At 44.8% G+C, this 27,601-nt stretch overlaps 1 protein-coding gene across 1 annotated transcript in view; it reads right to left on the reverse strand.

The window, feature by feature from the left end:
- The window catches only part of mef2b (myocyte enhancer factor 2b), a 100,305-nt gene extending 78,763 nt beyond the window's left edge, over positions 1–21,542 (reverse strand). Inside the window, exon 1 of the mRNA XM_068016070.1 lies at positions 21,006–21,542. The gene's annotated coding sequence lies outside the window, so the exon portion shown is untranslated. The remainder of the gene's footprint in view (positions 1–21,005) is intronic.
- Positions 21,543–27,601: the final 6,059 nt, after the last annotated feature.

A 27,601-nucleotide genomic window follows, 5' to 3' on the forward strand; every position in this document is an offset into this window, starting at 1 on the left:
TTCAATACAGTTGCAGTTCAAATCTTGTGGCAAAAGTACATCACGCACCCATGTTTTACATATGTGCTGTCTGCAACTCTGCAATGGTCAAGTAAACATCAGTCCCAGAGTTGTTTTACTCCACTGGGTTTCAAACTGAACTTAGGTACTGTAAGTGTTTCATAGGGGCATCAATGTTTATAAAATGCTGACGAGGCCTCAGCTGGCGTATTGTGCCCAATTCTGGGCACAAAACTTAAGCAAGGATGTCAAGGCCTTGCAGAGGGTGCAGAGAAGATTTACCAGAATGGAGGGATGCAGGACTTCAGTTATGCAGAGAGACTGGAGAAGTTCGGGTTTTTATCCTTAGAGCAGAGAAGGTTAACGGGAGATTAAATAGAAGCGTTCAGGTAGATTGGGAGAAACTGTTCCAATTGGCGGGAGGGTCGGTAACGAGATGACACAAATTGAAGAAAATTGGCGAAACAAACAAAGGCAATGGGGAGAATGTTTTTACACAGTGAGTTGTTGTGATCTGGAATGCGCTGCCTGAAAGGGCGGTGGAAGCAGATTCAATAGTAACTTTCAAAAGGAAATGGGATAGAAAAGCAAAAATTTGCAGAGCTATGTGGAAAGGGCGGGGCAAGTGATGCTAATTGGATAACTCTTTCAAAGAACCGGCACAGCGCTGAATGGCTTCTTTCTGTGCTGTAAGATTCTATGAATATTGTCCAACTGACTCCGATCATATTGAATCATATTTTGAGACTGCTGTGTTTGTTAACGTACAAGTGAGTGTGCCAATTTACATGGGGGGTGGGGGGGGGGGGGGGAAATGGCCAGGAGTGTATCAATATTTACAGGGGTTCCCCAGTATTATGTCAATACTTATAGTGTTCCTAGGTACATGTCGATATTTTATGACTGGGAGTGCGTCAGTATTTGCAGGGGATCCCAGGTATAGCGTTGGCTTTTACAGGGGCTGCGTGGAAGTGAGTCAACATTTAGTATTAAAAATAATTTTAATGCTTCAGGGAAATAGACTTGCAGGGCTACGGGGATCGAGCGGGGGAGCATGACTGACTAGATAGCGCTGAGGAGAGCCGGCATGGACTCAATGGGCTGAATGGCCTCCTTCTGTGCCATAAATGACTCTATGACTCTATAGCTTTAGCTCAAGTCTTCATAAGTGATTTGTTTGCGAAAAGCATAACAAATTTTAGCCAACTTTGATTTTCATCTTTTTTAGTTGACCAGTACAGCCCTGATCAGCTCTCATTAATCTCCATTCCATTCTCATTCTGTGCACAGGACAGAGAAGCATTCACAGAATGACCTCTCTCAGTGACAGCCACCTTGGACAGAGTATGGCATCAACAGTGCCAATCAACCAACTAAATAGGAATTAGTGAACGATAAAAAGGTTAAGGTCCATCCAGTTTGCCTTCTCTACCATCCTGGTTGTCACACCATACAATGCTTAAGGAGTTGTTCACTAATCACAGCAGATCAATCTCTTGTCAATGAGTCTACAACAGCCCCAGACATGCGGAAGAAAACCCCTGGTGATGGAGAGCTTTGGGACCAAAGTCATCTGTTTCTCCCGAGCACGTTACACTCACCACAGGTTATGTGACCTCACCTCCACGGAATACATGACAGAGATTAACTAGCCTTCCCACCCTCCTCTACATTAGGGGATTCCCAAACCGTGACCTGTGAGACAAGTCCAGCCCACAGAGTTCAGGCAATTCAGTTCCAATTGTCCCTATGGGGGCGGATTTCCGTTTATCCCATTTATTTTGGTTGTGGGAGCGAGGGTTGGGGTGGAGTTCGGTTTCCCTCAGGACATCCCAATGTGCTTTACAGCCAATGAAGTGTAGTCACTATTGCAATGTAAGAAACACACCAGCCAAATGCGCACAGCAAGCTCCCACTACCAGCAATGTGATAAGAACCCAATAATCTGTGTTTTTTCTAGTGATTTTGGTTGAGGGATAAAATTACTCAGGACACCAGGGAGAATTCCCCTCCTCTTCTCAGTATTAGCGGCCGTGCAATCTTTTACGTTCACCTGGGGCCTTTACATCTCATCCAAACGCTCAGGAAAGGCGAACCAGTGGAGCACCCCAATAGTTCCGTTGCTGAGGATACCGATCAGTACAAAACTGAACCACTCAAGCCAGAAAAGTTCCAGGTTCAGTCTTGAACATCTCCCAGAATCAAAGAATGGTAAGAGCGCAGAAGGAGGTCATTCAGCCCATCGACCTGTGCTAGCTCGTTAGTAGAGCCAAATTGATCCCACTGCCTCTGCTCTTTCCCCATAGCCTTGCAAATTCTTCTTCTTATGGTTTATGTAATCTTTTTGAAAGTTATTACTGAATCTGCTTCCATTGCTCTTCCAGGTATCTTTGCTGACTTGGCTATAATCAGCCAGTGCGGTTATAGGGGTCAAAGTTCTTCAGTGCCCCTGGGCTAGGAAATCTTTTTTATAAAGAGAGACCTGGAAGAAAGAAAAGCCTCATCTGTGAGGCTTCTGCCTGCTGATTGCTGTTGATTTATACAATATTTACTTGATTGAATCAGAAGCTGCTACATCAGATTTGTGTTCTGGATTCTTGTATCTTCAGGGACAGGCTTGGGCTCAGCATTAGGTGTCCCTTGCCATCCCCCCATGGTCGAATATCTTGTCAACATTGGAATGTCCACATTCCAACAGGGGAAACAGCTCTTCTGGCAGAAGGTACACTCACCCAATAATTTCATCCCATTTTCATAATCCTATCATCACCCCCCCCCCACAAACCGTACCACCCCCCTCCCCCCAAAAGTAAAAATGAGTTTGCACAATTTTGGAGAAACTGTCAGTTTAAACAATGTTTTCAGAAGCAATAAATTATTCAATTCACTCTGCCTTCCACATTTTAAAAATTTATACACCCTTGGTAGCTTCTGTTGGGGTTTGTCGATGGGTGGGGAGGTGGTGAGGGAGATACTCCTGGACCTCTAGATCAGACGTGCTAAAGGCCTCCTGAGGATGCAAAGCAACCCTTCCCCTGCGTGATCAGATTTCTGTTCCACAGATGCTCTGGCAGGATTGTAGTAACATCGCACACTGTGATATCTCAGACAAAGGCAGAATCCATACTTGGCATAGCTACAAGTTTCCATTTCAATAGGGATAAACAAAAAGAAAACAAATGCTTCGCTTCTTAGAGATGGGAAATCGTCAAAGTTCAAGCAATACTTCTGTTACTTTGATAAGAGTTAACCCCTTCCACTTTCCCCGTGAGTCTCTATTTTCCTGCTATTAATATACCGGCTAGTCTGCCTGCTCTGTGATAAAAGAAAGACTTGCATTTCTGTAGCGCTTTTCACAACCTCAGAATGTCCCAAAGTGCTTCACAGCCAATGAAGGACTTTTGAAGTGCTGTAATGTAGGAAATGTGGCAACCAATTTGCACACAGCAAGATTCCACAAACAGCAACGTGACAATGACCAGATGATCTGTTTTCGCGATGTTGGTTGAGGGGTCACTATTGGCCAAGACACCAGGGAGGTCACTCCTGCGAATAGTTACGTGGGATGTCCTGAGGTTGTGAAAGGTGCTGTATAAATCGCAGGTTTTCCATTTGCTGAAGGAGGTTACAGAGTAGGATGGGGTGGGGCCACAAGGATGAGAACTTTAAAATGGAAGCCAGGACATGAAGACAATCCCTCCAACTAAAAGGCACCCCAGAATTTAAAAGTACCGCAAAACCATCACACTGTCCAGAACCCAGAGCTGGAGCATAGGCCAAAGCCTAGATGCTAGGCCAGGTGGTCCAGAAGCACCTAAATAGGTAAACCAACCAACATGGCCTTCGTTTACTGGATTGGCACACCTTCAGCTGAATGTTGTGTCCCTGGCGCAATTCTACAGAGCCAGGTCAATTAACAGCCTGGCGTCAGGATCCCTGTCCCTTTAAAGACGGGGATCCCGCCTCCAAAAGCTCTCAGACAATCAGAGGGCCGGCAGCTCAGTTATATTGGCAGTGCACCGGGAGTGGTGGCCACTGCTGGTACTGCAAAGGCCTTGGGCCCAGGCCCAGTGCTGAAGATCCAAACCTCAGGTAAGTGAGGTGAGGCCCCAGTGAGGGGTGGGCCTGGAGTACAGGAGGAGGGGAACCAGGGAGCTGTGTTGTTTGCTGGTGGGGGTCCTCTGTGGGCCACAGATTTCCCACAGAAAAGGGCCCTCCCCTCTGTCCAAGTCAGCAGGAAGGCCTTGTTTTACTGGGCGACCTCCCCGTGTTGCAGGGGCATACCCCTCCACTGGCTTAATGGCAGTGGCAATGGGAGGGAAAGAGTCCCTCAAATGGCTGTAAATAGGCCTCTTAAGGGCCTCAACTCTGGGCAGGAAGGCTGTCCTCGGCCAATCCCAACCCCATCAAAATTGTGGTGCGATGGGAAGGCATGACCCTCTGCACCCTCCCCCCACCCACCACCCCGCCCCCCCCCCCCCCCCCCCGCCTTCTGTCGCAATTCTTGGGCCCCGCCTCCTCAACTGTCTCTGGAGGGGGCTCCATAACATTCAGCCCCCCGTGGGTTGCCTTGGCTACATACCATGCATGTCAGCATTTCAGGTGCAACATTCATCTACGATTCCCCACGACTGGAAGATCAAGAGGCAGCTCGCACTCAAATTTCCAATGCAGGACCATCCCTGGTTACCACTGAGAGGCTTGTAGGCCCCTTCAGAGGGGCAGTAAAGAGACCGTGTTTGTGTGAGACTGGAGTCACATGTAGGCCGAAACCCAGTAAGGATGGTAGGATTCCTTCTGAAGTACATTAGTGAGCCAGTTGGGTTCTTTAAGACAATCCAACAGCTTCAAACTCACTTTTACTGATCCCAGTTTTCTTCCTGCACAAAGTTCAAGGTTTTCAAAAACTGAATTCAGGTTCCCAAACCAGCCCCAGTGGGATTTGAAATCCCGAATCTGGGTTACTAGTCCAGTTAGATAACCACAATGCTGCACTGCTGCTGTGCTCAGGGTGAGTGCAGGGGTGGACAGTGTTAATTATTGAGCCTTCCAACAAATTTTCACCAGCAGCAACTCAGAATTCGATTTGTTCCAGCTCCATGCCCCTTGCACCACCACCCCTCCCACCCCGATACCCTCTGCCAAAGGAAATGGTCTATTTATAAAGGGATTAATAGCTACTAACACTTGGACTGACAGCACTGAGCAATGGGCATCTCTTTCCTTTTCACACTGGCAAAACTCCAAGGAATGAGCCACGTCATAAAGCAGCTCAAATTTCAGGCATTTAGAGATGAGGTACTCACAGCTTCCTTTCCTGACCCTCCCCCAACGCCTCCAACCTCCCCCCGCCCCACCCCCACCCCCACCCCCCTGCTTACTGGCACAGACCTATATTTAGCTTGGAACTAAATGCGTTCTGGCCAACTTCGTTCTAAATATAGTTTCAATGGCATTCTTGCAATTTAGTGTAATGTGCAGTACCTGACCCTGCAGCGAGCTCAGGCTGGAGAATGGGTTAACTCTCATCAAACAGCAGGAGATTCCACCCACACTGAAGCCAGACAGACAAGGAGACAAACTCAGAGACATATACAGTGACAGAGAGACACAGACAGAGAGTGACAGAGTGAAACACACAGTGGGCGAGAAATTGGACTTGCTCCCGAAATGGTAGGTTTTGAGCAGCATCTTAAAGGAGAGAGAGAGAGATGGGGGGAGAGAGGCACAGAGAGGTTAAAGAAGATAATTCTAGAGCCAGGATGGCTGAAGGCACAGCCACCAATGATGGTTGGGGTTTTATTTGGGGGGGGGGGCAGAAATGGGAGATGCAGACAAGAGACCCGAGTTGGAGGAACACAGAGTTCTCAGAGGGTTGTGGAGGAGTGAGAACAGGGCGGACAATGACAATGACAAGCAAGAGAAGACATTGGCACCAATCAGGTCGTCTGCTGCAACCCATGGGAAAGATGTTGCTCACTGCTTTTAGTTAAAGGCATGAGGGGCTTCTCGAGACTGAATGAGATTCTCAGAGGCAGGGTCTGTTCAACTTGCTGAGCACACAAAAAAAAATTGCCCACCCTCATACAAAGCAAAAGGCATCACTGGACAATGTGCAGCATTTAAGCGGACAGAGTGGAAACAAAATTTGTGACAAACAGGAAACAGGATAGGTCCATGCTCTATTTATAGTATTGTAACAGGAAGTTACAATGGCCTCTGAGGGTCATAGGTTAAAGAGCTGGTCTATGAGGGTCAAAGGGTGAAGCACAGCAAACACCTGGTTTAAATACTCAGACAAAGACAGGGAAAAACTGTCCCCAAAATAGCTCCCCCTCCCCACACACAAGTCTTGATAGTTTACTCATGAGTAAAATCCTGTTCCATTTGCCGCAATAATAAAGCCCAACTGACTGGGGTGGGGGAGGGGAGCATTGCTTTTGCTCACCCACTGGAACTCACACCAGGTAATGGTCGGAGCACAGTCGGGCCCCAGGAGGTCTCACGTCCATCCCTCCCCCCCGACCCCTTCCGTGGCTGTCAGCAGAATGTGCCCACTCGGATCAAGACAACAGAGAGAACTCGCATTTCTATAGCACCTTTCACAACCTCAGGACGTCCCAAAGTGCTTTACAGCCAATGGAGTACTTTTAAAGTGTAGTCACTGTTGTATTGCAGGAAACGCATCAGCCAATTTGTGCACAGCAAGATCCCAGAAACAACAATGTGATAACGACAAGATCAGCTGTTTTCTCAGTGAGGTTTGGTTGAGGGATAAATATTGGGCCCAGGCCACTGCGGAAAACTCACCTGCTCTTTTTCGATTAATGCCACTGGGTCTTTTATAGCCACCTGTGAAGGCAGACGGGGGCCTCGGTTTAACATCTCACCTCCAACAGTGCCACACTCCCTCAGTACTGCGCTGAAACATCAGCCTGGAGTATGGGCTCAAATCTCTGAAGTGGGACATGAACCCACAACCTTCTAAATGAAAGGTGAGATTGCTACTCACTAAGCCACATTTGACACTGTTGAAAGGAACATAAGGGGCCATCAGATTTTCCTGTAAGTCGACAAATAGCACGCAGAGACTCACAGCCATTCTGGGGACAGAAAATTCATCACATATCTCACCTTACTCAAAGTCGCAGACGTACATTGCATTTTGACGGGAACGATTTGGTCAAAATTCCTCTTCCCCAAGTATCAAGGCACATTTTAAAGGACGAACGACTTGCATTTATATAGCGCTTTTCACGACCACCGAGCATCTCAAAGCACTTTACAGCCAATGAAGTACTTTAAGTGGAGTTGCTGCTGTCAAGTGAGAAATGCAGCAGCAAATTTGCACACAGCAAGCTCCCACAAACGGAAACGTGATGATCTTGTGATGTTGATTGAGGGATAAATAGTGGCCAGGACACCAGGGATAACTCCCCTGCTCTTCTCTGAAATAGTGCCATGGGATCTTTTACGTCCATCTGAGAGGGCCGACATCTTTTCCAAAAGACTGCACCTCCAACAGTGAAGCACTCCCTCAGTACCAGAACATCAGCCTTGATTTTTCTGCTCAAGCCCTGGAATGGGACTTGAACCCAGATGCTTGTGACTTAGAGGCGAGACTGCTACCAACTGAGCCCCAGGTGACACTCTAATCAATATATAACTCCATTCAGAGTTGTTTGCAAAATGCTTTTCCAGGATTCTGAAAACACTTACTGCTGTGCCGATCAAAAACTGGGAGAGATGTAAAACAGGCTCCAACCTCCTGTCACTCCTTTACACTATCGCATAAATCTACCCCATTGCCTCTTAACTGTCCTCTGAAAGGGCTTAGCAAGCCATCCAGTTGTACCCAGGGTGACTAGGGGTGGGCAATAAATGCCAGCCTTGCATAAATCCCAGAAATAATTTAAAAATGTTATCTGCAGTGTTCGAGAGCCATAAAGTGCCGACTGGCTGCTGCACATGCCAGACAGTCACACAATAGTCACCACACATTTTCACCGACTGCACGAACGCAATCTTTATTTCTTTACAACACCAAGTAGCCTTCAGCACAGTCACAGTAGATGCCTTAAAACGGTGAGAAGGAAAATCAAAGACCCATGTTTATATAACGTCTTATTCATCACATCTCTCAGAAACATCTCAAAGACAATTAAAGTGCAGCCATTTTGCAGACAGCAGGGTCCCGCAAGCAGTAATTAGAATGAATGTCCAGTTAAGCTGTTTTAGCGACATTGGTTAGAATTATAGAATGATACAACACAGAAGGAGGCTATTCAGCCCATCATACCTATGCTGGCTCTTTGAAAGATCTATTCAGTTAACTCCACTGCCCCTTGCTCCTTCCCCAAGACCCTGCAAATATTTTCCCTTCAAGTATTTATCCAATTCTCTCTTGAAAGTTACTATTGAATGTGCTTCCGCCACCCTTTCAGGCAGCGCATTCCAGATCACAACAACTCGCTGCGGAAATAAACGTCACCTCTGGTTCTTTTGCCAATCACTTTAAATCTGTCTCCTCTGGTTACCGACCCTTCTTCTACTTTCAATTTACCCTATCAAAACCCTTCATGACAGTGAGGGAGGAATGTTGGCCAAGGCAGGGGCAAACTGGTCATAAGGGAAAGCGGGTGGCCCCCCATGAATGGTTCCCATGCGCTAAATTATCAGGAACCCCCAAGAAGGAAGAACTGGAAGAGTCAATTTGCTGCCTAAAGAGGATAATAGGTGGAGGCGGGTAATTTAGATGAGTAGTTGGAGAACGTCACTAACTGTGTGAGGTATAATTTCCTTCCTAGTTGCGATCCTTTACAATCAGTAAATGTGCTGGTTTGCCTCAGTTGCTTCCTCACAATTAAAAGACTGGAATCTAGGCTGACACTCCCAGTGCAGTACTGAGGGAGTGCTGGGGGGGTGGGGGGGGAGTTCTCCCTGGCGGCGTGACGAATATTTAGCCCTCAACCACCGTCACAAAAGCAGACTATTTCTGGTCATTATCACAATGCTGTTTGTGGGATCTTGCTGTGCACATTTCCTGCATTGCAACACTGACTACATTTCAAAAAGTTCTTCTTTGGCTGTAAAGCACTTTTTGATGTCTAGGTCATGAAAGGCGCTACATAAATGCAAGTCTTTCTTTGAGTTCAGGACACAGGAAGAAGTCCCCTGCTCCCCTTCAAATAATGTCATGGGATCTTTAGCATCCACCTGAACCAACTCTAAAGAAAGAAAGACTTCCATTTATACTGTGTCCTTCACAATCTCAGGCTGTTCCAGAGCGCCTTACAGCCAATGAAATACTTTCAGTGCAGTCACTGTTGTAATGTAATAAACGCAGCAGCCAATTTGTGCACAGCAAGCTCCCACAAACAGCAATGAAATAAATGATCAGGTCATCGTTTTGGGAGAACTCACCTGCTCTTTTTCAAAATAGTGGCGATGGGAACTTTTACTTCTGCCTGAGAGGGCAGGCGGGGGGCCTCAGTTTAATGTCTCATCCGAAAGGTGACACCTCCACAGGGCAGCGCTGCCTCACTGCTGCACCGGGAGTGATACCAGCCTTTTGATCAAAAGGAACCAACTGAGGCAAACCAACATATTTACTGATTGTAAAGGATTGAAAGTCGGAAGGAAATCATACCTCACAGTTGGTGACATTATCCAACCACTCATCTGAATTACTGCCTGCCATCTATTATCCTGTATATGCAGGAAATTGACTCTGGCAGTTATTGCTTCTTTGTAGAATTGGCAAGGTTTTGTTTTGAAGGTGAGCGGCCCTATACGACCATTGGATGGTGAATAAAGATTCAGTGGTAGCTTTCAAAAGAGAATTGGATAAATATTTGAAGGACGAAAAAAACTGTATGGATATGAGGAAATAGCGAGGGAGTGGGACGAACTGGATTGCTCTTCGAAAGAGCCATCACAGACTCGATGGGCTGAATGAACTTCCTTTGTGCTGTACTATTCTATGATTCTAATTCTGATTGCGCTATTCACATATGTTACTTGCCTACCTGTTTTTTAGCCTCATTTCTTTAAAACATGGAAATAGGTTGGATTCCCACCTTTCACCTCTGGGACATGGGTTCAAAATCCAGCCAGGACTGATAGGGTGGAAAGTTCCACTGATGGTTGCAGGGGTTCTGTATGAAATGAGTTTGGCCTGTCTCAACCCAGCTCAAAGTCAGAGTGAATCACATCATAACAACATATATTATTTATTATACATCTATAAGGCACAAGTCAGGAGTGTTATGGAATACTCTCCACTTGCCCGGATGGAGCAGCTCCAACAACGCTCAAGAAGCTGGACATCATCTAGGATAAAGTAGCCTGCTTGATCAGCACCCCATTCTCCACCTTCAACATTCACTGCCTTCACCACCGCCGCACAGTGGCAGCAGTGTGTACCATCTACAAGATGCACTGCAGCAACTCACCAAGACTCCTTCGACAGCACCTTCCAAACCTGCGACCTCTACCACCTAGAAGGACAAGGGCAGCAGATGCATGGGAACACCACCACCTGCAAGTTCCCCTCCAAGCCACACACCATCCTGACTTGGAACTGTATCACCATTCCTTCACTGTCACTGGGTCAAAATCCTGGAACTCCCTTCCTAACAGCACTGTGGGTGTACCTACCTCACATGGACTGCAGCGGTTCAAGAAGGCAGCTCACCACCACCTTCTCAAGGGCAATTAGGGATGGGCAATAAATGCTGTCCTAACCAGCAACACCCACATCCCACGAACGAATAAAAAAAATACATTCTGGGGATGTGAGTGTTGCTGGTAAGGCTGGATTTATTGCCCATTCCTCTTGGCCTTGCAAAGGTCCTGGTGGGCTTTCTTGCTGCTAGTGGTTTGATAAATTGAGAGGATTGCTCGGCTGTTTCAGAGGGCAGTTATGGGTTAATCACATTGCTGTGGGACTGGTGTCACATAAAAGCCCAGGATTAATCCCCTAAACAACATTAGTAAACCAGTGGAGTTTTAGTGAATGGTCACTTTTACTGATACCAGCTTGTTAATTCCCAGGCTTTTTTCTAAACTGAATCCTGGTGGGATTTGAACTCATGCCCTGCTGGTTTATAGCTCAGGCATCTGAATTACTAATCTGATAACATAACCACAACACTACTGTAACCCTAATTTGGCAACCTCACTCATAGAGATATGGGAAAGGAAAATCAATGTTACATTGGTTCAGTATGAGATACTGTTCTGATGTTGGGTGAGACACTTTATTGAGGCAGTGTAGAGGGAGCTCCACTTTGCATCTGGATATACGGTACCTGACCCAGGAGTGTTTAATGCTGACATTGAGTGTAGTGGTTATGTTACAAGTCTAGCATTCGAGAGGCGTAGTCTATAATCCAGCAGAATATGACTTCAAATCCCATCTAGGACAGTTCTGAGATTACTTTAATTCAGTTTAGAAAGATCTGGGAATTAAAAGGTTGGTATTCGTAAATGGGAACGTCACAAAAACCCATCTGGTTTACTGATGTCCGCTAAAGAAGGAGATCAATCCTTTCCCTATGTGTGACTCCAGGCCCACACCAGTATAGTTGATTCTTAACTGCCCTCTGAAGTAGCTTAGCATGTCTCTCAGCCTGAAAAGTACAATTACAAAAAAATCCCGCACAGCTCTGCCCTCTGGCTCAGGGGGTGATTGAAGATCCTGCTGGAACACTGAGCTAAAGAAACCAAGAGAGGTCCCAGGTTTGATCATTGTTCCTGTCCTGAGATAACTGGGACAGAGTTTAAAATGCTGCAATTGACCAGAGTGACAGAGGGGGAGAAACCAACCAGGCGTGCTGTACCTGATCACTATCCAGTGGTGTGTGCTTGCATGTGTGTGTACATGTCTTGTGAGGACAAGATCAATCCTGGTTGCAATCCCACACATGGTCGAACGGCCTGTTGATGTTTACTTTCTGGGTTGAAGACAATTGGCATTAGAACCAGCATCAGAAGAAATTGTTTTCACAAAGTGAGTTGTTGTGATTTGGAATGCACTGCCTGAAAAAGCAGTGAAAACAGATTCAATAGTAAAGGATATTGGATCAATACCTGAAAAGGAAAACAAAATGCAGGGCTATGGGAAAAGAGCAGAAGGCAGTGGGACTAATTGGATAGCTCTTCAGAGAGCCAGTAAATGTATGATGGACTGAATGGCCTCCTTTGATGCAATAAGGTTCTATGATACACATGAGGAAGTCACTTTGGTGAAGTAATGTCGGAATTTTCTTCCAACAAGTTAGTATCATCAGTGAGGGGGAAGGGACTCAGGGAAAGAGAGCAAAAGAGGGCAACAGAAGACAGAAGCCATGACAAGAGTGCCTCCCCCATCCTCGAACTCAGCTGCAAACCTTGTCTTTAAAAATAGCAATTACAATTCTTGGAATTGCTGGAATTTATTCTAACTCTAATCATGTCTGTCTATCTGTCTGCTATTGCAGAGGCTCTGCAGTGGGCCACAGTAGCGTGTATATTTATATGCACACACACAGCACATTTAATTGTATTTAAAAATACAAACCTTGTAATTTTCACGTTCTGATGTCAGACTAAGCACCAGCACAACCTATAATTTGCGGCCTCCAGTGTCAGTCAGATGGAGTTTTATTTAGAAAGCGCAGTTGCTTTCTGCTCCCCCCTCTGAGCTCAGCTGAGTTAGAGCAACCCATTGCTACGCTGCTGCCTTCCATCTCAAGGTACAATGAGAGGGCCACGTTATACCAGAGATCAAAGTACAGTATTCACATATAAAGAATGTAGAGCACAGAAACTGGCCATTCAGCCCAACTGCTCCATGTCTGTTTATGCTCCACATGAGCCTCCTCCCAACCCTTTTTATCTCATCCTATCAACATATCTTTCTGCCCTTTTCTCCCTCATGTACTTATTTATCTTTCCCTTTCATGCATGTATGCTATTCGCCTGAACCACTCCACTTGGTAGCGAGTTCCACTTTCTAATCATTCTCTGGTAAGGAAATCTCTCCTGAATTCCCTACTGGATTGATTTGTGACTATTTTATATTTATGGCCCCTAGCTTTAGTCTCCCACACAAGTGGAAACATCTTCCCTATGTCTACCTTATCAGACCCTTTCAAAATATTAAAAGACCTCTATTAGGCCACCTATCAGTCTTCAGTGCAGTGGTTATGTTACTGGATTGGTAATCCAGAGACTGGATTAATAATCCTGAGAATGGGATCTCAAATCCCACCAGGGGATTTTGAAATGCATTGAATTCAGTTTTTAAAAAATGAAAAGCTAATTTCAGTAAAAGTGACTACAAAGCTATCAAATTAATGTTAAGAACCCAGCCTGTTCCCTAATGTGCTTTTAGGGTTGGAAACCAGTTATCCTTACCCAGTCTGGGCCTGCATATGTCTCCAGTCCCACACCCTCTGAAGTGACCTAGCAAGCCACTCAGTCAAGGCAGCTAGGGATGGGCAATAAATGCCAGCCTTGTCAGTGACGCCCACATCCCAAGAATCTTTTTATTTTTTAAAGTTGTTCAGGGGCCAATCAGATCAGCAGAGCTGTGGTTCTTTGGGTGGTTCTGGGCTTGCAATTTGCACCAGGGCAGACCCAAAGCATCTCAGGATCACATATAAAGCTGAGTATAACACATCGGCCATGGCTTTATATTTAACAAAGGGAAGCCTCCCTTTCGCTCCGTGACACTTGGCAAATTCTCTTCAACTCCACTTCAAGCTATTGAAATATGTTCGGATATGTCACAGCTACTGTTGGAGGTTATTTTTAAATTCATTGAAATATTTTCTATTATAGCATGTTAGGCAGTTCAGAGCTAGGAAAAAAAACCACAGATCCCTTTTAAAGACACCATAGCTGACAAATGAAAGCACTTCCAAGCTGACTCATTATGTAAATTCTTGTCAAAGCACAAAGGAATTATTTCTCTTGCTGATTCCCGATTTTATCCACTCACGACCCAACAGGCTCTAAAGTCTCAGTTCAATGGGCAGATGGGGTGTGAGGGTCTTCCAAACATGGAGGGAGAGAGTTCAAAGACCAAGAACCCCTTAGCCAATCTTGATCACCTAACATCTAGCTCAGGGTCGGCTCTAGAGCTGGTGCAGTGCTGTTAATACATCCATTTTTACACCTCTGCGACCTGGATTTGTTTCGAGCTCAGTGTGACAGCATGAACATGTCTGCTGGCTACCGAGGACCCTTTGTCAAATGGGTTTATGCAGTTGCAATCAAGGTCCCGCTAGGTACAACCCATCTGCACAAAGCTGCCCTAAAACCACAAAGTGCTGGTGTGAAAACAGATGCGATAGGGTGTTGGAGGTTAGAATTGAGCCAGACACATTAATTGTCCTGGGAGTGTTTGAAGAGGACAGTGTAGAGGGAGCTTTACTCTGCATCTAACCCCGTGATGTACCTGTCCTGGGAGTGTTTGACGGGACAGTGCAGCAGGAGCTTTACTCTGTATCTAACCCCATGCTGTACCTGCCCTGAGAGTGTTTGATGGGGACAGCATAGAGGGAGCTTTACTCTGTATCTAACCCATGCTGTACCAGCCATGGGAGTGTTTGATGCTGCATCTTAATAAGAATATTTTGTTAAAGTTCTTAAATAGGTTCCACATTTTGGCACCATTTAGTTAAAAATCTTTCCAGCTTAGATCCTACCATTCATCATTCACTCTCGATTAGGTTGGCACCAAATACAGATATAAACTCCCTTCTACTTTGATAGAAATTCCTGTCTGTTTCAGTTATGAATGGAGAGGGTACTGCACAGACAGAAACTAGAATCACGCAGAAATTACAGAACAGAAACAGATCATTGGAGCCAGGTGTATGTTCAACACAAGCCTCCTCCCAGCCCTTGTCATCTAACTCCCTATGAACTACTAGAAAGAGATCACTTCTCATCAAAAGCTCACCTTGTCAAATTTAGAGTTGGTAATGAAGATTTATTTTCAAAGGAAGAATCATAGAACTTAACAGCACAGAAGGAGGCCATTCAGTCCCAGTGCCTGTGCCAGCTCTTTGAACGAGCTATCCTATTAGTTCAATTCCCCCTGCTCTTTCCCCTTTGCTCTGCAAATTTTTCCCCTTCAAGCACTTATCCAATTCCCTTTCAGGCAGTGCATTCCAGATCACAACAACTTGCAGCATAAAAAAAATTCTTCTTATCTGTCTGGTTCTTAAAGCCTTTTAAGGTTTCTTTCTGCTCCTCCGCAGTTTTCACTGACTGCCGCCCTGCGGGCATTGACACTCGCTGGGGTAACATTGACTCTTCCGAGTGGCTACACGTAATTAGTGATCTTGGAGAGTGAGTGTCAGCAGGTTAGTGCATCCCAGGGAGGGGACATCACAGCTAACGCTTCCTCATCCATCTCTGCCCTCACCAACTTCCACAAGGGTGCACTTTCCAGTAGGAGCCAGCAATAAGGAATGTGGACCCCTGGCAGACCTGTGACCCCTCCCCTGCTGTGGGAGAAATCTGGAATTCTCTCCAACCCACCACTTCCAATCTACCAAAAAAGGCTGTGAATGCTGGGGAATCAATTGGAGCTTTCAAGGCTAAGATTGATAGATTGCTGTTGGGTAAGGATATCAAATGATTATGGAGCAAAGGTGGCTAAATGGAGTTGTGGTACAGATTAGCCATGAACTAACTGAATAGTGAAATAGCTGAACAGTCTCTTCCTGCTCCTCGAACACTGAAAATAATGACAGACTGCAACTGCTGCACTAAGATCAAAAAAATAAAAAAACTAGTATTTCTATAGCAACTTTCACAACCTCAGGTCATCCCAAAGTTCTTCACAGCTAATAAAGTACTTTTTGAAGGGCAGTCACTGTTGTAATGTAGGAAACACAGCAGCCAATTTGCGTACAGCAAGCTCCCACAAACAGCAATGTGATAATGACCAGATAATTTTTTTTTAAGTGATGTTGATTGCGGGATAAATCGTGGCCCAGGACACTGGAGAGAACCCCCCTGCTGTCCTTTGAAATAGTGCCAAGGGATCTTTTACATCCGCCTGAGAGGGAAACCGGGGCCCTTGGTTTAAGGTCTCATCCAACTGCCTCAGCGCAGTCCAGGCACAGTGTGCATGGTTTAATACCACACCAGATGGTTCCTTAATCACTCGGTCAGGAGCGACCACAGTTTATCGAACCTTATCTGGGTAAGAGAGGGACAGCCTGTCTCTTGAAGCGTCACTATCGACTCTTGAGACAATAGTCTCACAGGCTTCAGTAACAATTTAGCAACTCTCCACTTCCTTCACTGACTGATGTTTAAACTTGACAACACCTGGATCAAAAGATGTCAAAGATGCCCCCGATCAAAGACATTCATCTCAAAAAGCGCTGAACTTGCATTAGTCGAGCAGTCGGTTTATTGCAAGTCTCCTGTCATTTGGGGAGATTCTTCTTCACATGTCACATCATGGGATTACAAAAGAAAAGAGAGATCTTGTATTTAAGAAAAAACATCTTTATCACATTCTAAGGACATCCCAAAGTGTTTCATAGCCAATTAAAAAAAAACTTGCGTTTATATAGTGTCTTTTACGACCTCAGGACTCTAATAGCCAATGAAGTAATTTTTGAGTTGTAGTCTCTGTTGTAATGTAGGAAGCGCAGCTGCCCATTTGCACACAGCAAGATCCCACAAACAACAATGAGATAAATGACCAGATAATCTGTTTTAGTGATGTTGGTTCAGGGATAAATATTGTCCAGGTCACTTGGAGCAACTCTCCTGCTTTTCTTCAAAGAGTGCCTTGGGATTTTATCATCCACCTGAGAGGGCAGACAGGGCCTCGGTTTAATGTCTCATTTGAAAGACGGCAACTCCGACAGTGCAGCACTCCCTCAGTATTGCACTGGGAGTGACAGTGTAGATTATGTGCCCAAGACTCTAGATTAATTTCTGGTGTAGTCTCTGCTGTTTCACAGGCAATTTATCCACAATTTTGCAATCCTAGCTTTTATAGGATTAGATTCTATTGGTGTTTTCCTTCTCTTTGGGATGTGTTAATAGGACACTTCTTTGAAAGGTCCATTGCCTGCTCTTTTAAATATATGCAAACAAATTTAGAAGTTATTGCATGTTGTTTTTCTTGCTGTATTCTCCCACGCTGATCAAAAATACCCACGGGTAACCTGCTCCTGCCTGCCCTTGCTGTGCCCAGGATCATCAAAGCACAGAATCTTACAACACAGAAGACGATCATTCGGCCCATTGTGCCTGTGCCAGTTCTTTGATAAAGCTATCCAATTAGTCCCACTCACTTGCTCTTTCCCCATAGCCCTGTATTTATTGTTCCTTTTCAAATATAAGTCAAATTCCCTTTTGAAAGTTACTACTGAATCTGCTTTGACAACCCTTTCAGATCAGAACATCTCGCTGCACTTAAAAAAAAAAATTCCTCATCTCCCCTCTGGTTCTATTACCACTTTTCTTAAACCTGTGTCCTCTGATTAGCGACCCCACTGCCAGTCAAAACCATTACTTGGTCTTTACTCTAGCAAAATCTCAATTTTGAACACGGCTATCAAATCTCCTCTCAACCTTTTCTGCTCTAAGGAGAACAGCTCCAGGCTCCTCACAAAACTGAAGCCCCTCATCCCTGGTACCATTCTAGTAAAACTTCTCTGCACCCTCTCCAAGGCCTTGACATCCTTCCTAAAGTGTAGTGCCCAGAACTGGACACAATACTCCAGCTGAAGCTGAACCGGTGATTTATAAAGGTCTTTCATAATGTCTTTGCTTTGGTACTCTATGCCATGACTAATGAAGCCCAGGGTTGTATTGGCATCACAACCCACCCCAGTCTCTGGGGTGAAGTAGGTGAGCAGGTAGCACCCACTTTAGACCTTCAAAGTCCCCCACCCCACTCACCCACCCACCAAAACAGTCACGATTGAATTATGGTATACAGTGAACTGTGTTTGCTAGCCTTTGCCATGCCACCCATACCACTGTGTGCAATGAATGCCAAATCATGGCACTACCATGCCACCAGCTCATTAACTTACATGTGAACCCTGCTCATGAAAGCATTGAGGTGGCAGAGGAATCTTGGCGGGTAAGTTCAAGATTATAACGGGCTGTGACTCTAATGATGCAAACAGAAAAGGGCCAGAAATGTGCAGCAGGTCATGGAGCAGCTGATCAACACACAGACGCAGCCTTTCACAGAAAGCCATTCAACAGAAACTTTTACCTGTCTTCTCTCTTTCAGATGCTGATGACCTACTGCATATTTCCATTACTTTATTTGTTTTATTGCATATTTCCAACATTCGCAGGCTGCATTTCCCCTTACATTTTGCCAATTTTTTCAGATTTATCAACAACTTTTTGCCTTCATAATGACAAAAAAAAGAAAGACTTGCATTTATATAGCACCTTTCACAACCTCAGGACATCCCAAGGCACTTTGCAGCCAATGAAGTACTTTTGAAGTGTATTTACTGTTGAAAGGTAGGGAAACACAGCAGCCAATTTGTGCACAGCAAGATCCCACAAGCAGCAATGGGATAAATAACCAGATGATCTGCAATGTTGATCGAGGGATAAACATTAGCCAGGATACCAGGCAGAACTCCACTGATTTTCGAAATAATGCTATGGGATCTTATACATCGACCTGCAAGGGCAGCCAGGGCCTTGGCTTAACATCTCATCTGGGGGTGTCAGCCTGGATTAGACGTTCAAGTCTCTGGAGCGGGACTCGATCCCACAGCCCTCTGACTCAGACTTCTACCAACTGAACCAAAGCTGGCTCTATTAGCATCTCGGGGAAGTCTGAAAGATCACCACTTTGGTAGAGCTTCCAGTCTCCAAGCACTGATTTGCTGATGATAATTTTCAGGCCCCCCCCCCTCCCAAAATCCTTTATTCTGTATTATTATTTTTGAGGCTGCGATTAATAATTAGCTAAAAGAAATATTTATCGAGAACAGAATATATGCCGAGAAATTTCTTTGGCGTTATTGTGATTGGCCACTGCAAGTTTGGTGGAAATCCTACATAAAGGCACAAACAGAAATTCCGCCAATCTCCTGCCAAGGTTACACTGGTTGATCAGTAGATTTGCAGCAATAATTTATTTTTAAATTTTTTTTCCTGGTTCTCTTGTGAAGTTGCCTCCTCTTGCTTGGGGCACACTGCCACAGGCTCTGGGCACCCTCTGATACCTCGGCTCAACTCTCCGTTCTTCATAAGTATGCAGAAGAAGTAGGTGTCAATGGGTTATTCAACTGTGTGAAGCTGCACAGCCAGTATCTCCTCACTTTCAAACAGGTGAGCACATCCAAAACTTAGCTACCTGTGTCCTAACTAACATGAAGTCCTATTCACCATCACTCCTGTGCTCATTGATCTACCCTGGCTCCCAGTTTGGCAATGCCTTGTTTTTAAAATTCTTATCCTCATGTTCAAATTCTTCATGGCCTCACTCCTCACTATCTCTGTAACCTCCTCCAGCCCTCCGAAATCACTATGCACTTTGAATGCTGGTATCGTATGCATCCCCAATTTTAATCGCTCCACCATTGCTTAGATTAGAGGGGACATGAGGAAAACTTTTTCACCCAGAGGATGGTGGGTGTCTGGAATTCACTGCCCGGATCAGTGGTGGAGGCAGAAACCCTCAATTCATTTAAAAGGTACCTGGACATGCACCTGAAGTGCTGTAGCCTGCAAGACTACGGACCAGCTGCTGGAAGGTGGAATTAGATTGGGTGGCTAGTTTTTGCAGCCGACACAGACATGTTGGGCTGAATGGCCTCTCTCTGTGCTGTAATGTTTCTATGGTTCGATTGGAGGCCATGCCTTCAGCTGCTTAGTTCCTAAGTTCTGGAATTCCCTCCCCAAACCTCTCCACCTCTCTCTCCTCCTTTAAGCCGCTTTTTAAAACCCAGCTCTTTGACCAAGCTTTTGGTCACCTGTCCTAACATCTCCTTGCACACCTGTGAAGTGCCTTAAGATGTTTTACTATATTAAAGGCACTTCAATAAATCCAAATTGCTTTTGAAATTAGATAAAATGTTATTTACTAATAGCATAAAATAACAGTTAAATAAGCACATAATCTATAGAGATAATAAACACTGGCTTTAAAATATAGTATTTATAAATGGACTAAATGTAGCCATGCATTGGTCTACAGTCATATATAAGCTCTCTGTTTCATTGCCATAGGCCCGTAGGGTTATGGGGAGTTAGTGGCATTCTTTTGGATCGCTGCAGCAAAAAGCCGACACAAACACTATGGGCCGAATCGCCTCCTTGTGTGCTGCAAACTTCTACGGTACAAGCGGACGCTTTCAACATCGGATCCGGACAAATGATTTTCATTTGAAAATGTCACCTGTAGATCTTTCAAAATAAAGCGCAGTTCCGGATTTTGAAATGGGTTTGTATCTGTCTCACCCTTTCAAAGAAAACTTGCATTTAATGGTGCTTATCACATCGCTGCGTAGTATCTGTTACTGGGGTTCTGTGACTGCTATTGCGTAGGAAAACACATCAAGCATCTAGTACACAGCGAGATCGTCTAACAGTAATGACCCATTAAGCTGTTCTAAGTGGTATTTGTTGCAGGAGGAATGTTAGCAGGACATCAGGAGAACTCTTAGCTCTTCTCATAATGCGATGAGATCTTTACTGTCCACCTGAACTCTCTGTATAAACAAGATCTGGCTTTAATATCTCACTCGAATAACAACACCTGCAACAACGAAATTTCAATCTATACAGTCCTGAAGTGAAGCTTGAACCCACAACCCTGTACCGCCCAGAGACAAATGTGATTCAAACTTCTCTTTAATGCTATTTGTTCCATATATAAATCGCCCATTTGTCCTATGAAGATATTAATGACTTATTACATGTTTAAATCTAATTACATTGCATGTTTAATGGACACAACACATAGATAGCTTTCTGAGGATTATGAAGACGCCACTAACCTGACACTGTGGACCCGATCTCCCCAAAATCACTCCTCTGGCGTGTTCTGATTAAACTTCAGCACTAGAGAAAAATCCAGTCCAAGGGATGATTAAAAACTGGACACGATTGCTGGAGCCGGGTTAAAAATAAAGTGTTTGCTGCTTTTCAAATGCACCGCCTCATCCTCCTTTAGGGGTTGCAACGCGATCTTGGTGCAGCCTGTAAAGACTAAGTCAGTCACACATGTAGAGAGAGAGAGAGAAGGAAGAGGGAAGAGGAGGGAATCAAGAGGACAAAATCCTCTCTCAATATAATACTGTACCAGAGATCCCTGAAGCACTGACAGCCCCTGTCAATTATTGCAGTGCCAAGTGCCCGGCCTCATTACACTGTCCCCTGACCTGCACTTTAGCTGGTGCTTTTTGCTTTGAATTTATTTGTTTGAAGTCTAATGGAGAGAGTGGGTTCTTTCTATCACTCTCTGTCTCTCTGGCTGTGTCACTGATCGATGCCGCGGCCCCACGTGAGCCTCCAGCTGATGTGTTTGTTACAAAAAAGTTCCTTCAGTTTCACGGCGGCCTCCGCCTCGCTCCCATTGGTCTACCCACCTTCCCTTATTAGCATACGCCCCGCTCCCGTTGGCCGCCCGGCTTCCTGTATCAATTTCTCCTCCCCGTCTCATTCGCCGCCCTTCTCACCCTCTCCCCCATTGGTTAACCCGCCTATCAGTCAATCCTGCCTGTCAATTATTTGCAGGGGAATAAAACGGGAGCGCTTTCTGGGTTTGCATTTTTGTAAAATATAATTTTTTTAATTTTTGCATTGTTCTTTTAATTATTATTATATTTAGAATTATTTTCATTCTCCCTCCCCTCTCAGCCTCCCTGTTTGCACCAGCGGGACTGTGCGTTTTCATTTGTGGCGCATTTATAAATGAATCTAATATTAAAAAAGGGGCAAATCCCAGCACTGTCACTGACTCCAGCTTTTAGGGACCGTGTCCAAATAGATTGATCCAAAACGGCTGGTGAAAAGAAAAAAAAGAAATGCAGCTTTTAACTGCCCATCCTAATTTCTTAATGTCTATTTTTAAAAGTGGGAGGCGCAGAATCAAGCGTCACTCGCTCAATTTTCCTCCCATGTCTTCTTTAATTTGCTGACCCCAGCTTCATCCTGAAAGGTGTCTGTTGAGAGTGGTTCCATTTGGAGACGCTTCCTTACTTCACTCCCCTCTCAACTCCATTTTAGCTCCTGTTTTAGCACTTCTGATAATAGAAAGCCTATTTTTAAAAAATATACAACATGTACTTTAGGCTGAGAAAAATTATGAATTAGTCGCAGTTGGTAGCACTCTCACCTCTGAACCACAAGGTTCTGGGTTCAAGTCCCACTCCAGGGCTTGAGCACTAAAAATCTAGGCTGACATTCCAGTGCAGTACTGAAGGAGTGCTGCACTGTCAGAGGTGCTGTCTTTTGGATGAGATGTTAAATCGAGGCCCAATCTGCCTGCTTGGGTGGATGTAAAAGATCCCAATGCACTATTCCGAAGAAGAGCAGTGGAGTTAACTCTGGTGCCCTGGCCAATGTTTATCCCTTAATCAACATCACAAAGGAACAGATTATCTGGTCATTATCACATTGCTAATTGTGGGAGCTTTTGTGCGTAAATTGGCTGCTGCGTTTGCCACATTACAACTTCAAAAGGTGCTTCATTGGCTGTAAAGAGCTTTGAGATGTCCAGTTGTCATGAAAACGCTATATAAATGCAAGTCCTTTTTTTTTCTTTTTAAAGAGATGAAGATTGTGGGTTTGAATTTGTTACTAGAGCTTGAGCTGATAGCCTGCGGTACAGAGAGATTGTTGGCTATTACCTGCCCTCCTGTATGCATCAGAAACATAGACACTGTGCAGCAGACATCTGAAAGCCCTGGAGAGATATCATCAGCGGTGCCTCCACAAGATCCTGCAAATTCAGTGGCAGGACAGGCACTCCAATATCAGTGTCCTCTCTCAGGCCAACATTCCCAGTATCGACACATTGCCCGTGGATAGTCAGTTAAGCTGGGCAGGCCACATCGTCCACATGTCTGATGCAACACTCCCAAAACAAGCTTTCTACTCTGAGCTCCGTCACGGCGGGAGGCTACCAGGAGGGCAGAGGAAACGCTACAAAGATGTCCTTAAAACCTACCTGAAAAAATGTGACATCTCCACTGATTCGTGGGAATCTCTTGCCCGAGACTGCCCTAAATGGAGAAGAAGTATCTGCGAAGGCGCCAGCCAGGTTGAACAACGTTGACATGCCCAGGCAGTGACCAAATGCAAACAGCGGAAGGAGCATTGAGGGCTAAATTTTGGCCAGGACACCGAGGAGGACTCCTCTGTTCTTCTTCAAAATAGTACCATGGGATCTTTTATGTCCACTTGAGAGAGCAGATGGTATAATCCGAAAGACAGCGCCTCTGATAGTGTAGCACTCCCTCAGAACTGCACGGGGAATGTCAGTCTATAATTTAGTGCTCAAGTCCCTGAAGTGAGATTTAAACCCACAATCTCCTGACTCAGAGGTGAGAGTGCTACCAACTAAGTCATGGCTGACACAACTAAAATAACCCTGCTGTCATATAACCATGTCTTAGATTTCCTATTACCCTCTAGTCTATCCTTTCCAAAATTGGTCCTCTGTGAGACTTGACCTTTCACTTACATTATTCAATAACATTACTGTTACTGTCTTTGTGTCTTCCTCTGTATGCAAATATGGTAAAGTCTCTCATAAGATGCCTCACTGTGGTAATGGCCCTCCATTGTAATACTTCAATCTCAGAATATTAATCTTTATTACAGATACAAGATGGTATTATCCAAACTGAAGAATGCAAGAACTAGGAACAGGAGTAGGTCATTTGTCCCTTTGAGCCTATTCCACCATTCAATAAGAACTTGGCTGATTTTTACCTCAATTCCACCTTCCCGTGCTATCCCCATATCCCTTAATTCCCTTAGTAGCTAAAAATTTGTCAATCTCTGTCTTAAATATACTCAATGTCTGGACATCCACAGCTCTCTGGGGTAGAGAATTCCAAAGATCCACAACAAGTGAAGAAATTTCTCCTCATCGCCGCCATCATTCTGCTCACTGTAAGCTGTGTGGCCGCCAGTCGCACAGAACCCAAATGTTCCCGTGCAGGCCGCACAGAAGTCAGCCCTTTTTAAGTTATTGCGCATGCGGGGCCACACATAAAAAATTTAAAGGGGTCGCGGACTTAAATAAATCATCCACACACTCCAAAAACAAAATTAGAGGGAAGGTTGACTGTGACCCCTAGTTCTAGCCCCTAATTCTAGCCAGGGGAAACATCCTCCCAAAATCTACCCTGTCAAGCCCCTTGAGAATCTTATAACTTAGATGAAAAGAAGCATTTTGGACAGTTGAAAAATTATGAAACTATGCAGCTATTAGGAAATGATGGCCTTTCTTCCCTAGGTGCTGTATCGTAGAAAGGCATAGCACAGAAGGAGATTATTTGACCCATCGTGCCTGTGCTAGCTCTTTGAAAGAGCTATCCAATCAGTTCCACTCCCCCTCCTCTTTCCTCATAGCCCTGCAAAGTTTTCCCCTTCAGATATTTATCAATTTCCTTTTAAAAATTACTATTGAACCTGCTTCCACTGCCTTTTCAGGCAGCACATCCCAGATCACAACAACTCGCTGGAGAAAAAAAGTTTCCTCAAGCTGCCTCTGGCCTTTTTGCCAATTACCTTAAATCCATGTTTTCTGATTACTGACCCTTCTGACACTGGAAACAGTTTCTCCTTATTTACTCTATCAAAACCCTTCATGATTTTGAACACCACTATTGAATCTCCCCTTAGTCATCTCTGCTGTAAGGAGAACAATGCCAGTTGCTCCAGTCTCTCAAAATGTGCAATATAATTATAATGTACTAAAAGTCAAGAACATATCAAGCTTTTGCTGAATACAATACAAACACAATACAGAAAAAAAATCTTTTGTTAAAAGCATTTGTCTCCATTTTTTTCAGTATATGGTTCTCAGAAACTCCGCTAGTGCAGTGAGTTTGTGAACTGTTCTTTCACCTCTGGGACCGTAGCTGTGAACCCAAACACCAATCGGACAAGAGAAACACTAATTGGCAATCTCACTGAGAGGCCATAAAGGTTTGGGAAATGGAAAAAAAAATTAACTCTGGTTCAGTAGCTAATGTCCCTCATCTGGTTGTGAGCATTGTCAAGGGAGGCCTCAAAGGAAACTCAGTCCCTTTAAGCTGAGGAGTTCTTTGCATATTATCTGTATCTTGTTGCAATAATGCAGTTTCAGCTTGGCTTGGGCTAATTCTATTGAATGATTAACTCCTTAACAAAGCTGCAGAAAAGTTGAAAGGAGATACCCCGATGCCGCAATTACTGATCCTGTCTTTAACTGATGTCCGCATGTGTGCCCTTTACAGCGAGTTACCAGACAATAATCATGGCTGGGTATTCCGACTTTTTGCTTTCCTCCTCTTTAGCCTAGGGGTACTGATGTGGTCAGAAGCAGCAGCTCTGCATCAAATAGGACATTGAGGTTGTGAACAGTCTGGTTCAGTGTGACACAATGATCTGGGAGCTGCTTGGAATCGACGGCAAGGTGGTGGTGGGCGGGAGAGAAGAGAATGCTTCCTGTCTCCAGAATATTTCGTTGGAAGAAACGGCAGCTAATCCAAAGATTTCAGAGAGGGAAGGGAGGTTGGAGTTGGGGTGGAAATTTGAAAGGACAGAGGGGTCGAGGGGGGGTGGGGGCGCTTTGAAGAGGGAGGTGGGCAATGATGACAGCAGTTTTGAAAAGGGAGATGCCAGTACCTGAGGCCAGGGGTCCATTTACATTTGAAAGCTGACCTAGGGGCCGGGATGGGAAGATGGGCAGTCGACAATTTACTGGGAATGGGGTGACGGGAGCACAAGATGGGTCTCATGGACAATGCATGCTCATGCATCTTCAGAAGAAGAAAGAAGCAAAAGGGGAAACTGAAACTGGGCAGCAATGCCAAGGTGAAGTGTCTGAGCAAAGGGTTCCAGATATTTAATGGAAAAGCAGATGGCACAATGACAACCAGTTGGCATGGTGATATCATTGCCTAATTAACAACACCCACAGTTATGAAGTTTTGATTTTTTCAAAAAATATGTAAATTATGTACACAAAGAGAGCGAATAACAGCGACCTGCATTTATATAGCACCTTTGACATAGTAAAACGTGCCAAGTCACTTCACAGGAACGTTAACAAACAAAATTTGTCACCAACTACATAAGGAGATATTAGGACAGGTGACCAAAAGCTTGGATACAGAGGTAGGTTTTAAGGAGCGTCTTAGAGGAGAAAAGAGAGGTAAAGGCAGAGAGGTTTAGGGAGGGAATTCCAGAGCTTAGGGCCCAGGCAACTGAAGGCACAATGGTGCAGCGATTAAAATCGGGGATGCTCAAGAGGCCAGAATTAGAGGAGCGCAGAGATCTCAGAGGGTTTTAGGGCTGGAGGAGGAGACAGCAGAAATAAGTAAGCATCTACACAGGCCTACGGCATAGAGCCGAGAAGAGCTCAAAAGCCATGAGGAATTCGTGATTAGGTGACATCAAGTTTGGGCTTTGTAAATCTTGCAGATTATAGGAAAATTGGATGGCTGGGGGGCGTGGGGTGTGGTGAGGATGTCCATAGCTCTGGGAAAGAATTAATTAGAGTAGGAGATGGTTCAGTGAGTCTCGATTTTGAAACACTGGGGGTGCAGGGCAGAGGGCGAGCATGCAGCAACAGAATGCAGTCTTCACACGACACAGAGACCAAACAAAAGAGAGTGTGACCTCTGAACCAGGGCCAAGGAAATGCAAACCAGACTCAGGAGACCCTAGAGGTCATGGAGGTGGGAAGGAGAGAGATTTGACACCGGAAACTTTGACTGACCAGGAGGACAGGATTTCCGTGTGTAGATTGGCTGCGACGGATACATAGGAATACAATTCAATTGAAATGCATTGGGCCTCCAGCATGCTCAAAAGCAGCTGCATATTTTCACAATCTGTTTTGGCTACTGTCATTCTGAGATCGATAGATTCTTGTTAGGAAACGATACTAAGGGTGACAGAACTAAGGTGGGTAAATGGAGTTCAGATCAGTCATGTTCATAACTGAATGGCAGAACAGGGTCTAGGGGCTAAATTACCTCCTCCTGTTCCTATGTTCCCTTCTCCCTGCCTATTGTCCCTCAGTTTTCCTAGGACATCCACCCAAGTTGGAACATCACAGCAACTCCCTGATTCTTGCCAATACTATTCTATCAGTGGCTGCTGGAGGTGCAGAAGATCAGATGGGGATTACTTGTCGGGCTTGGGGTGAGTAGGGTTGCCAACCCTCCAAGATTGCCCTGGAGTCTCCAGGAATTAAAGATTGATCTCCATGACACTGCTGTGAGCAACAATGGAAGAAAAATCAAAGGAGCATTAAAAACAAAATTGTGCTTTTGAAAGAAAAGTATTTGAACATTTAAGTTTATTAGTTATAAAAATATCAGATAGAGAAAAAAGGCTGTTGACTGACAGTCAAGAATTGTTCAATTGG

This window comes from Heterodontus francisci, chromosome 36, assembly GCF_036365525.1.
Source record: "Heterodontus francisci isolate sHetFra1 chromosome 36, sHetFra1.hap1, whole genome shotgun sequence".
NCBI classification, from domain to species: domain Eukaryota; kingdom Metazoa; phylum Chordata; class Chondrichthyes; order Heterodontiformes; family Heterodontidae; genus Heterodontus; species Heterodontus francisci.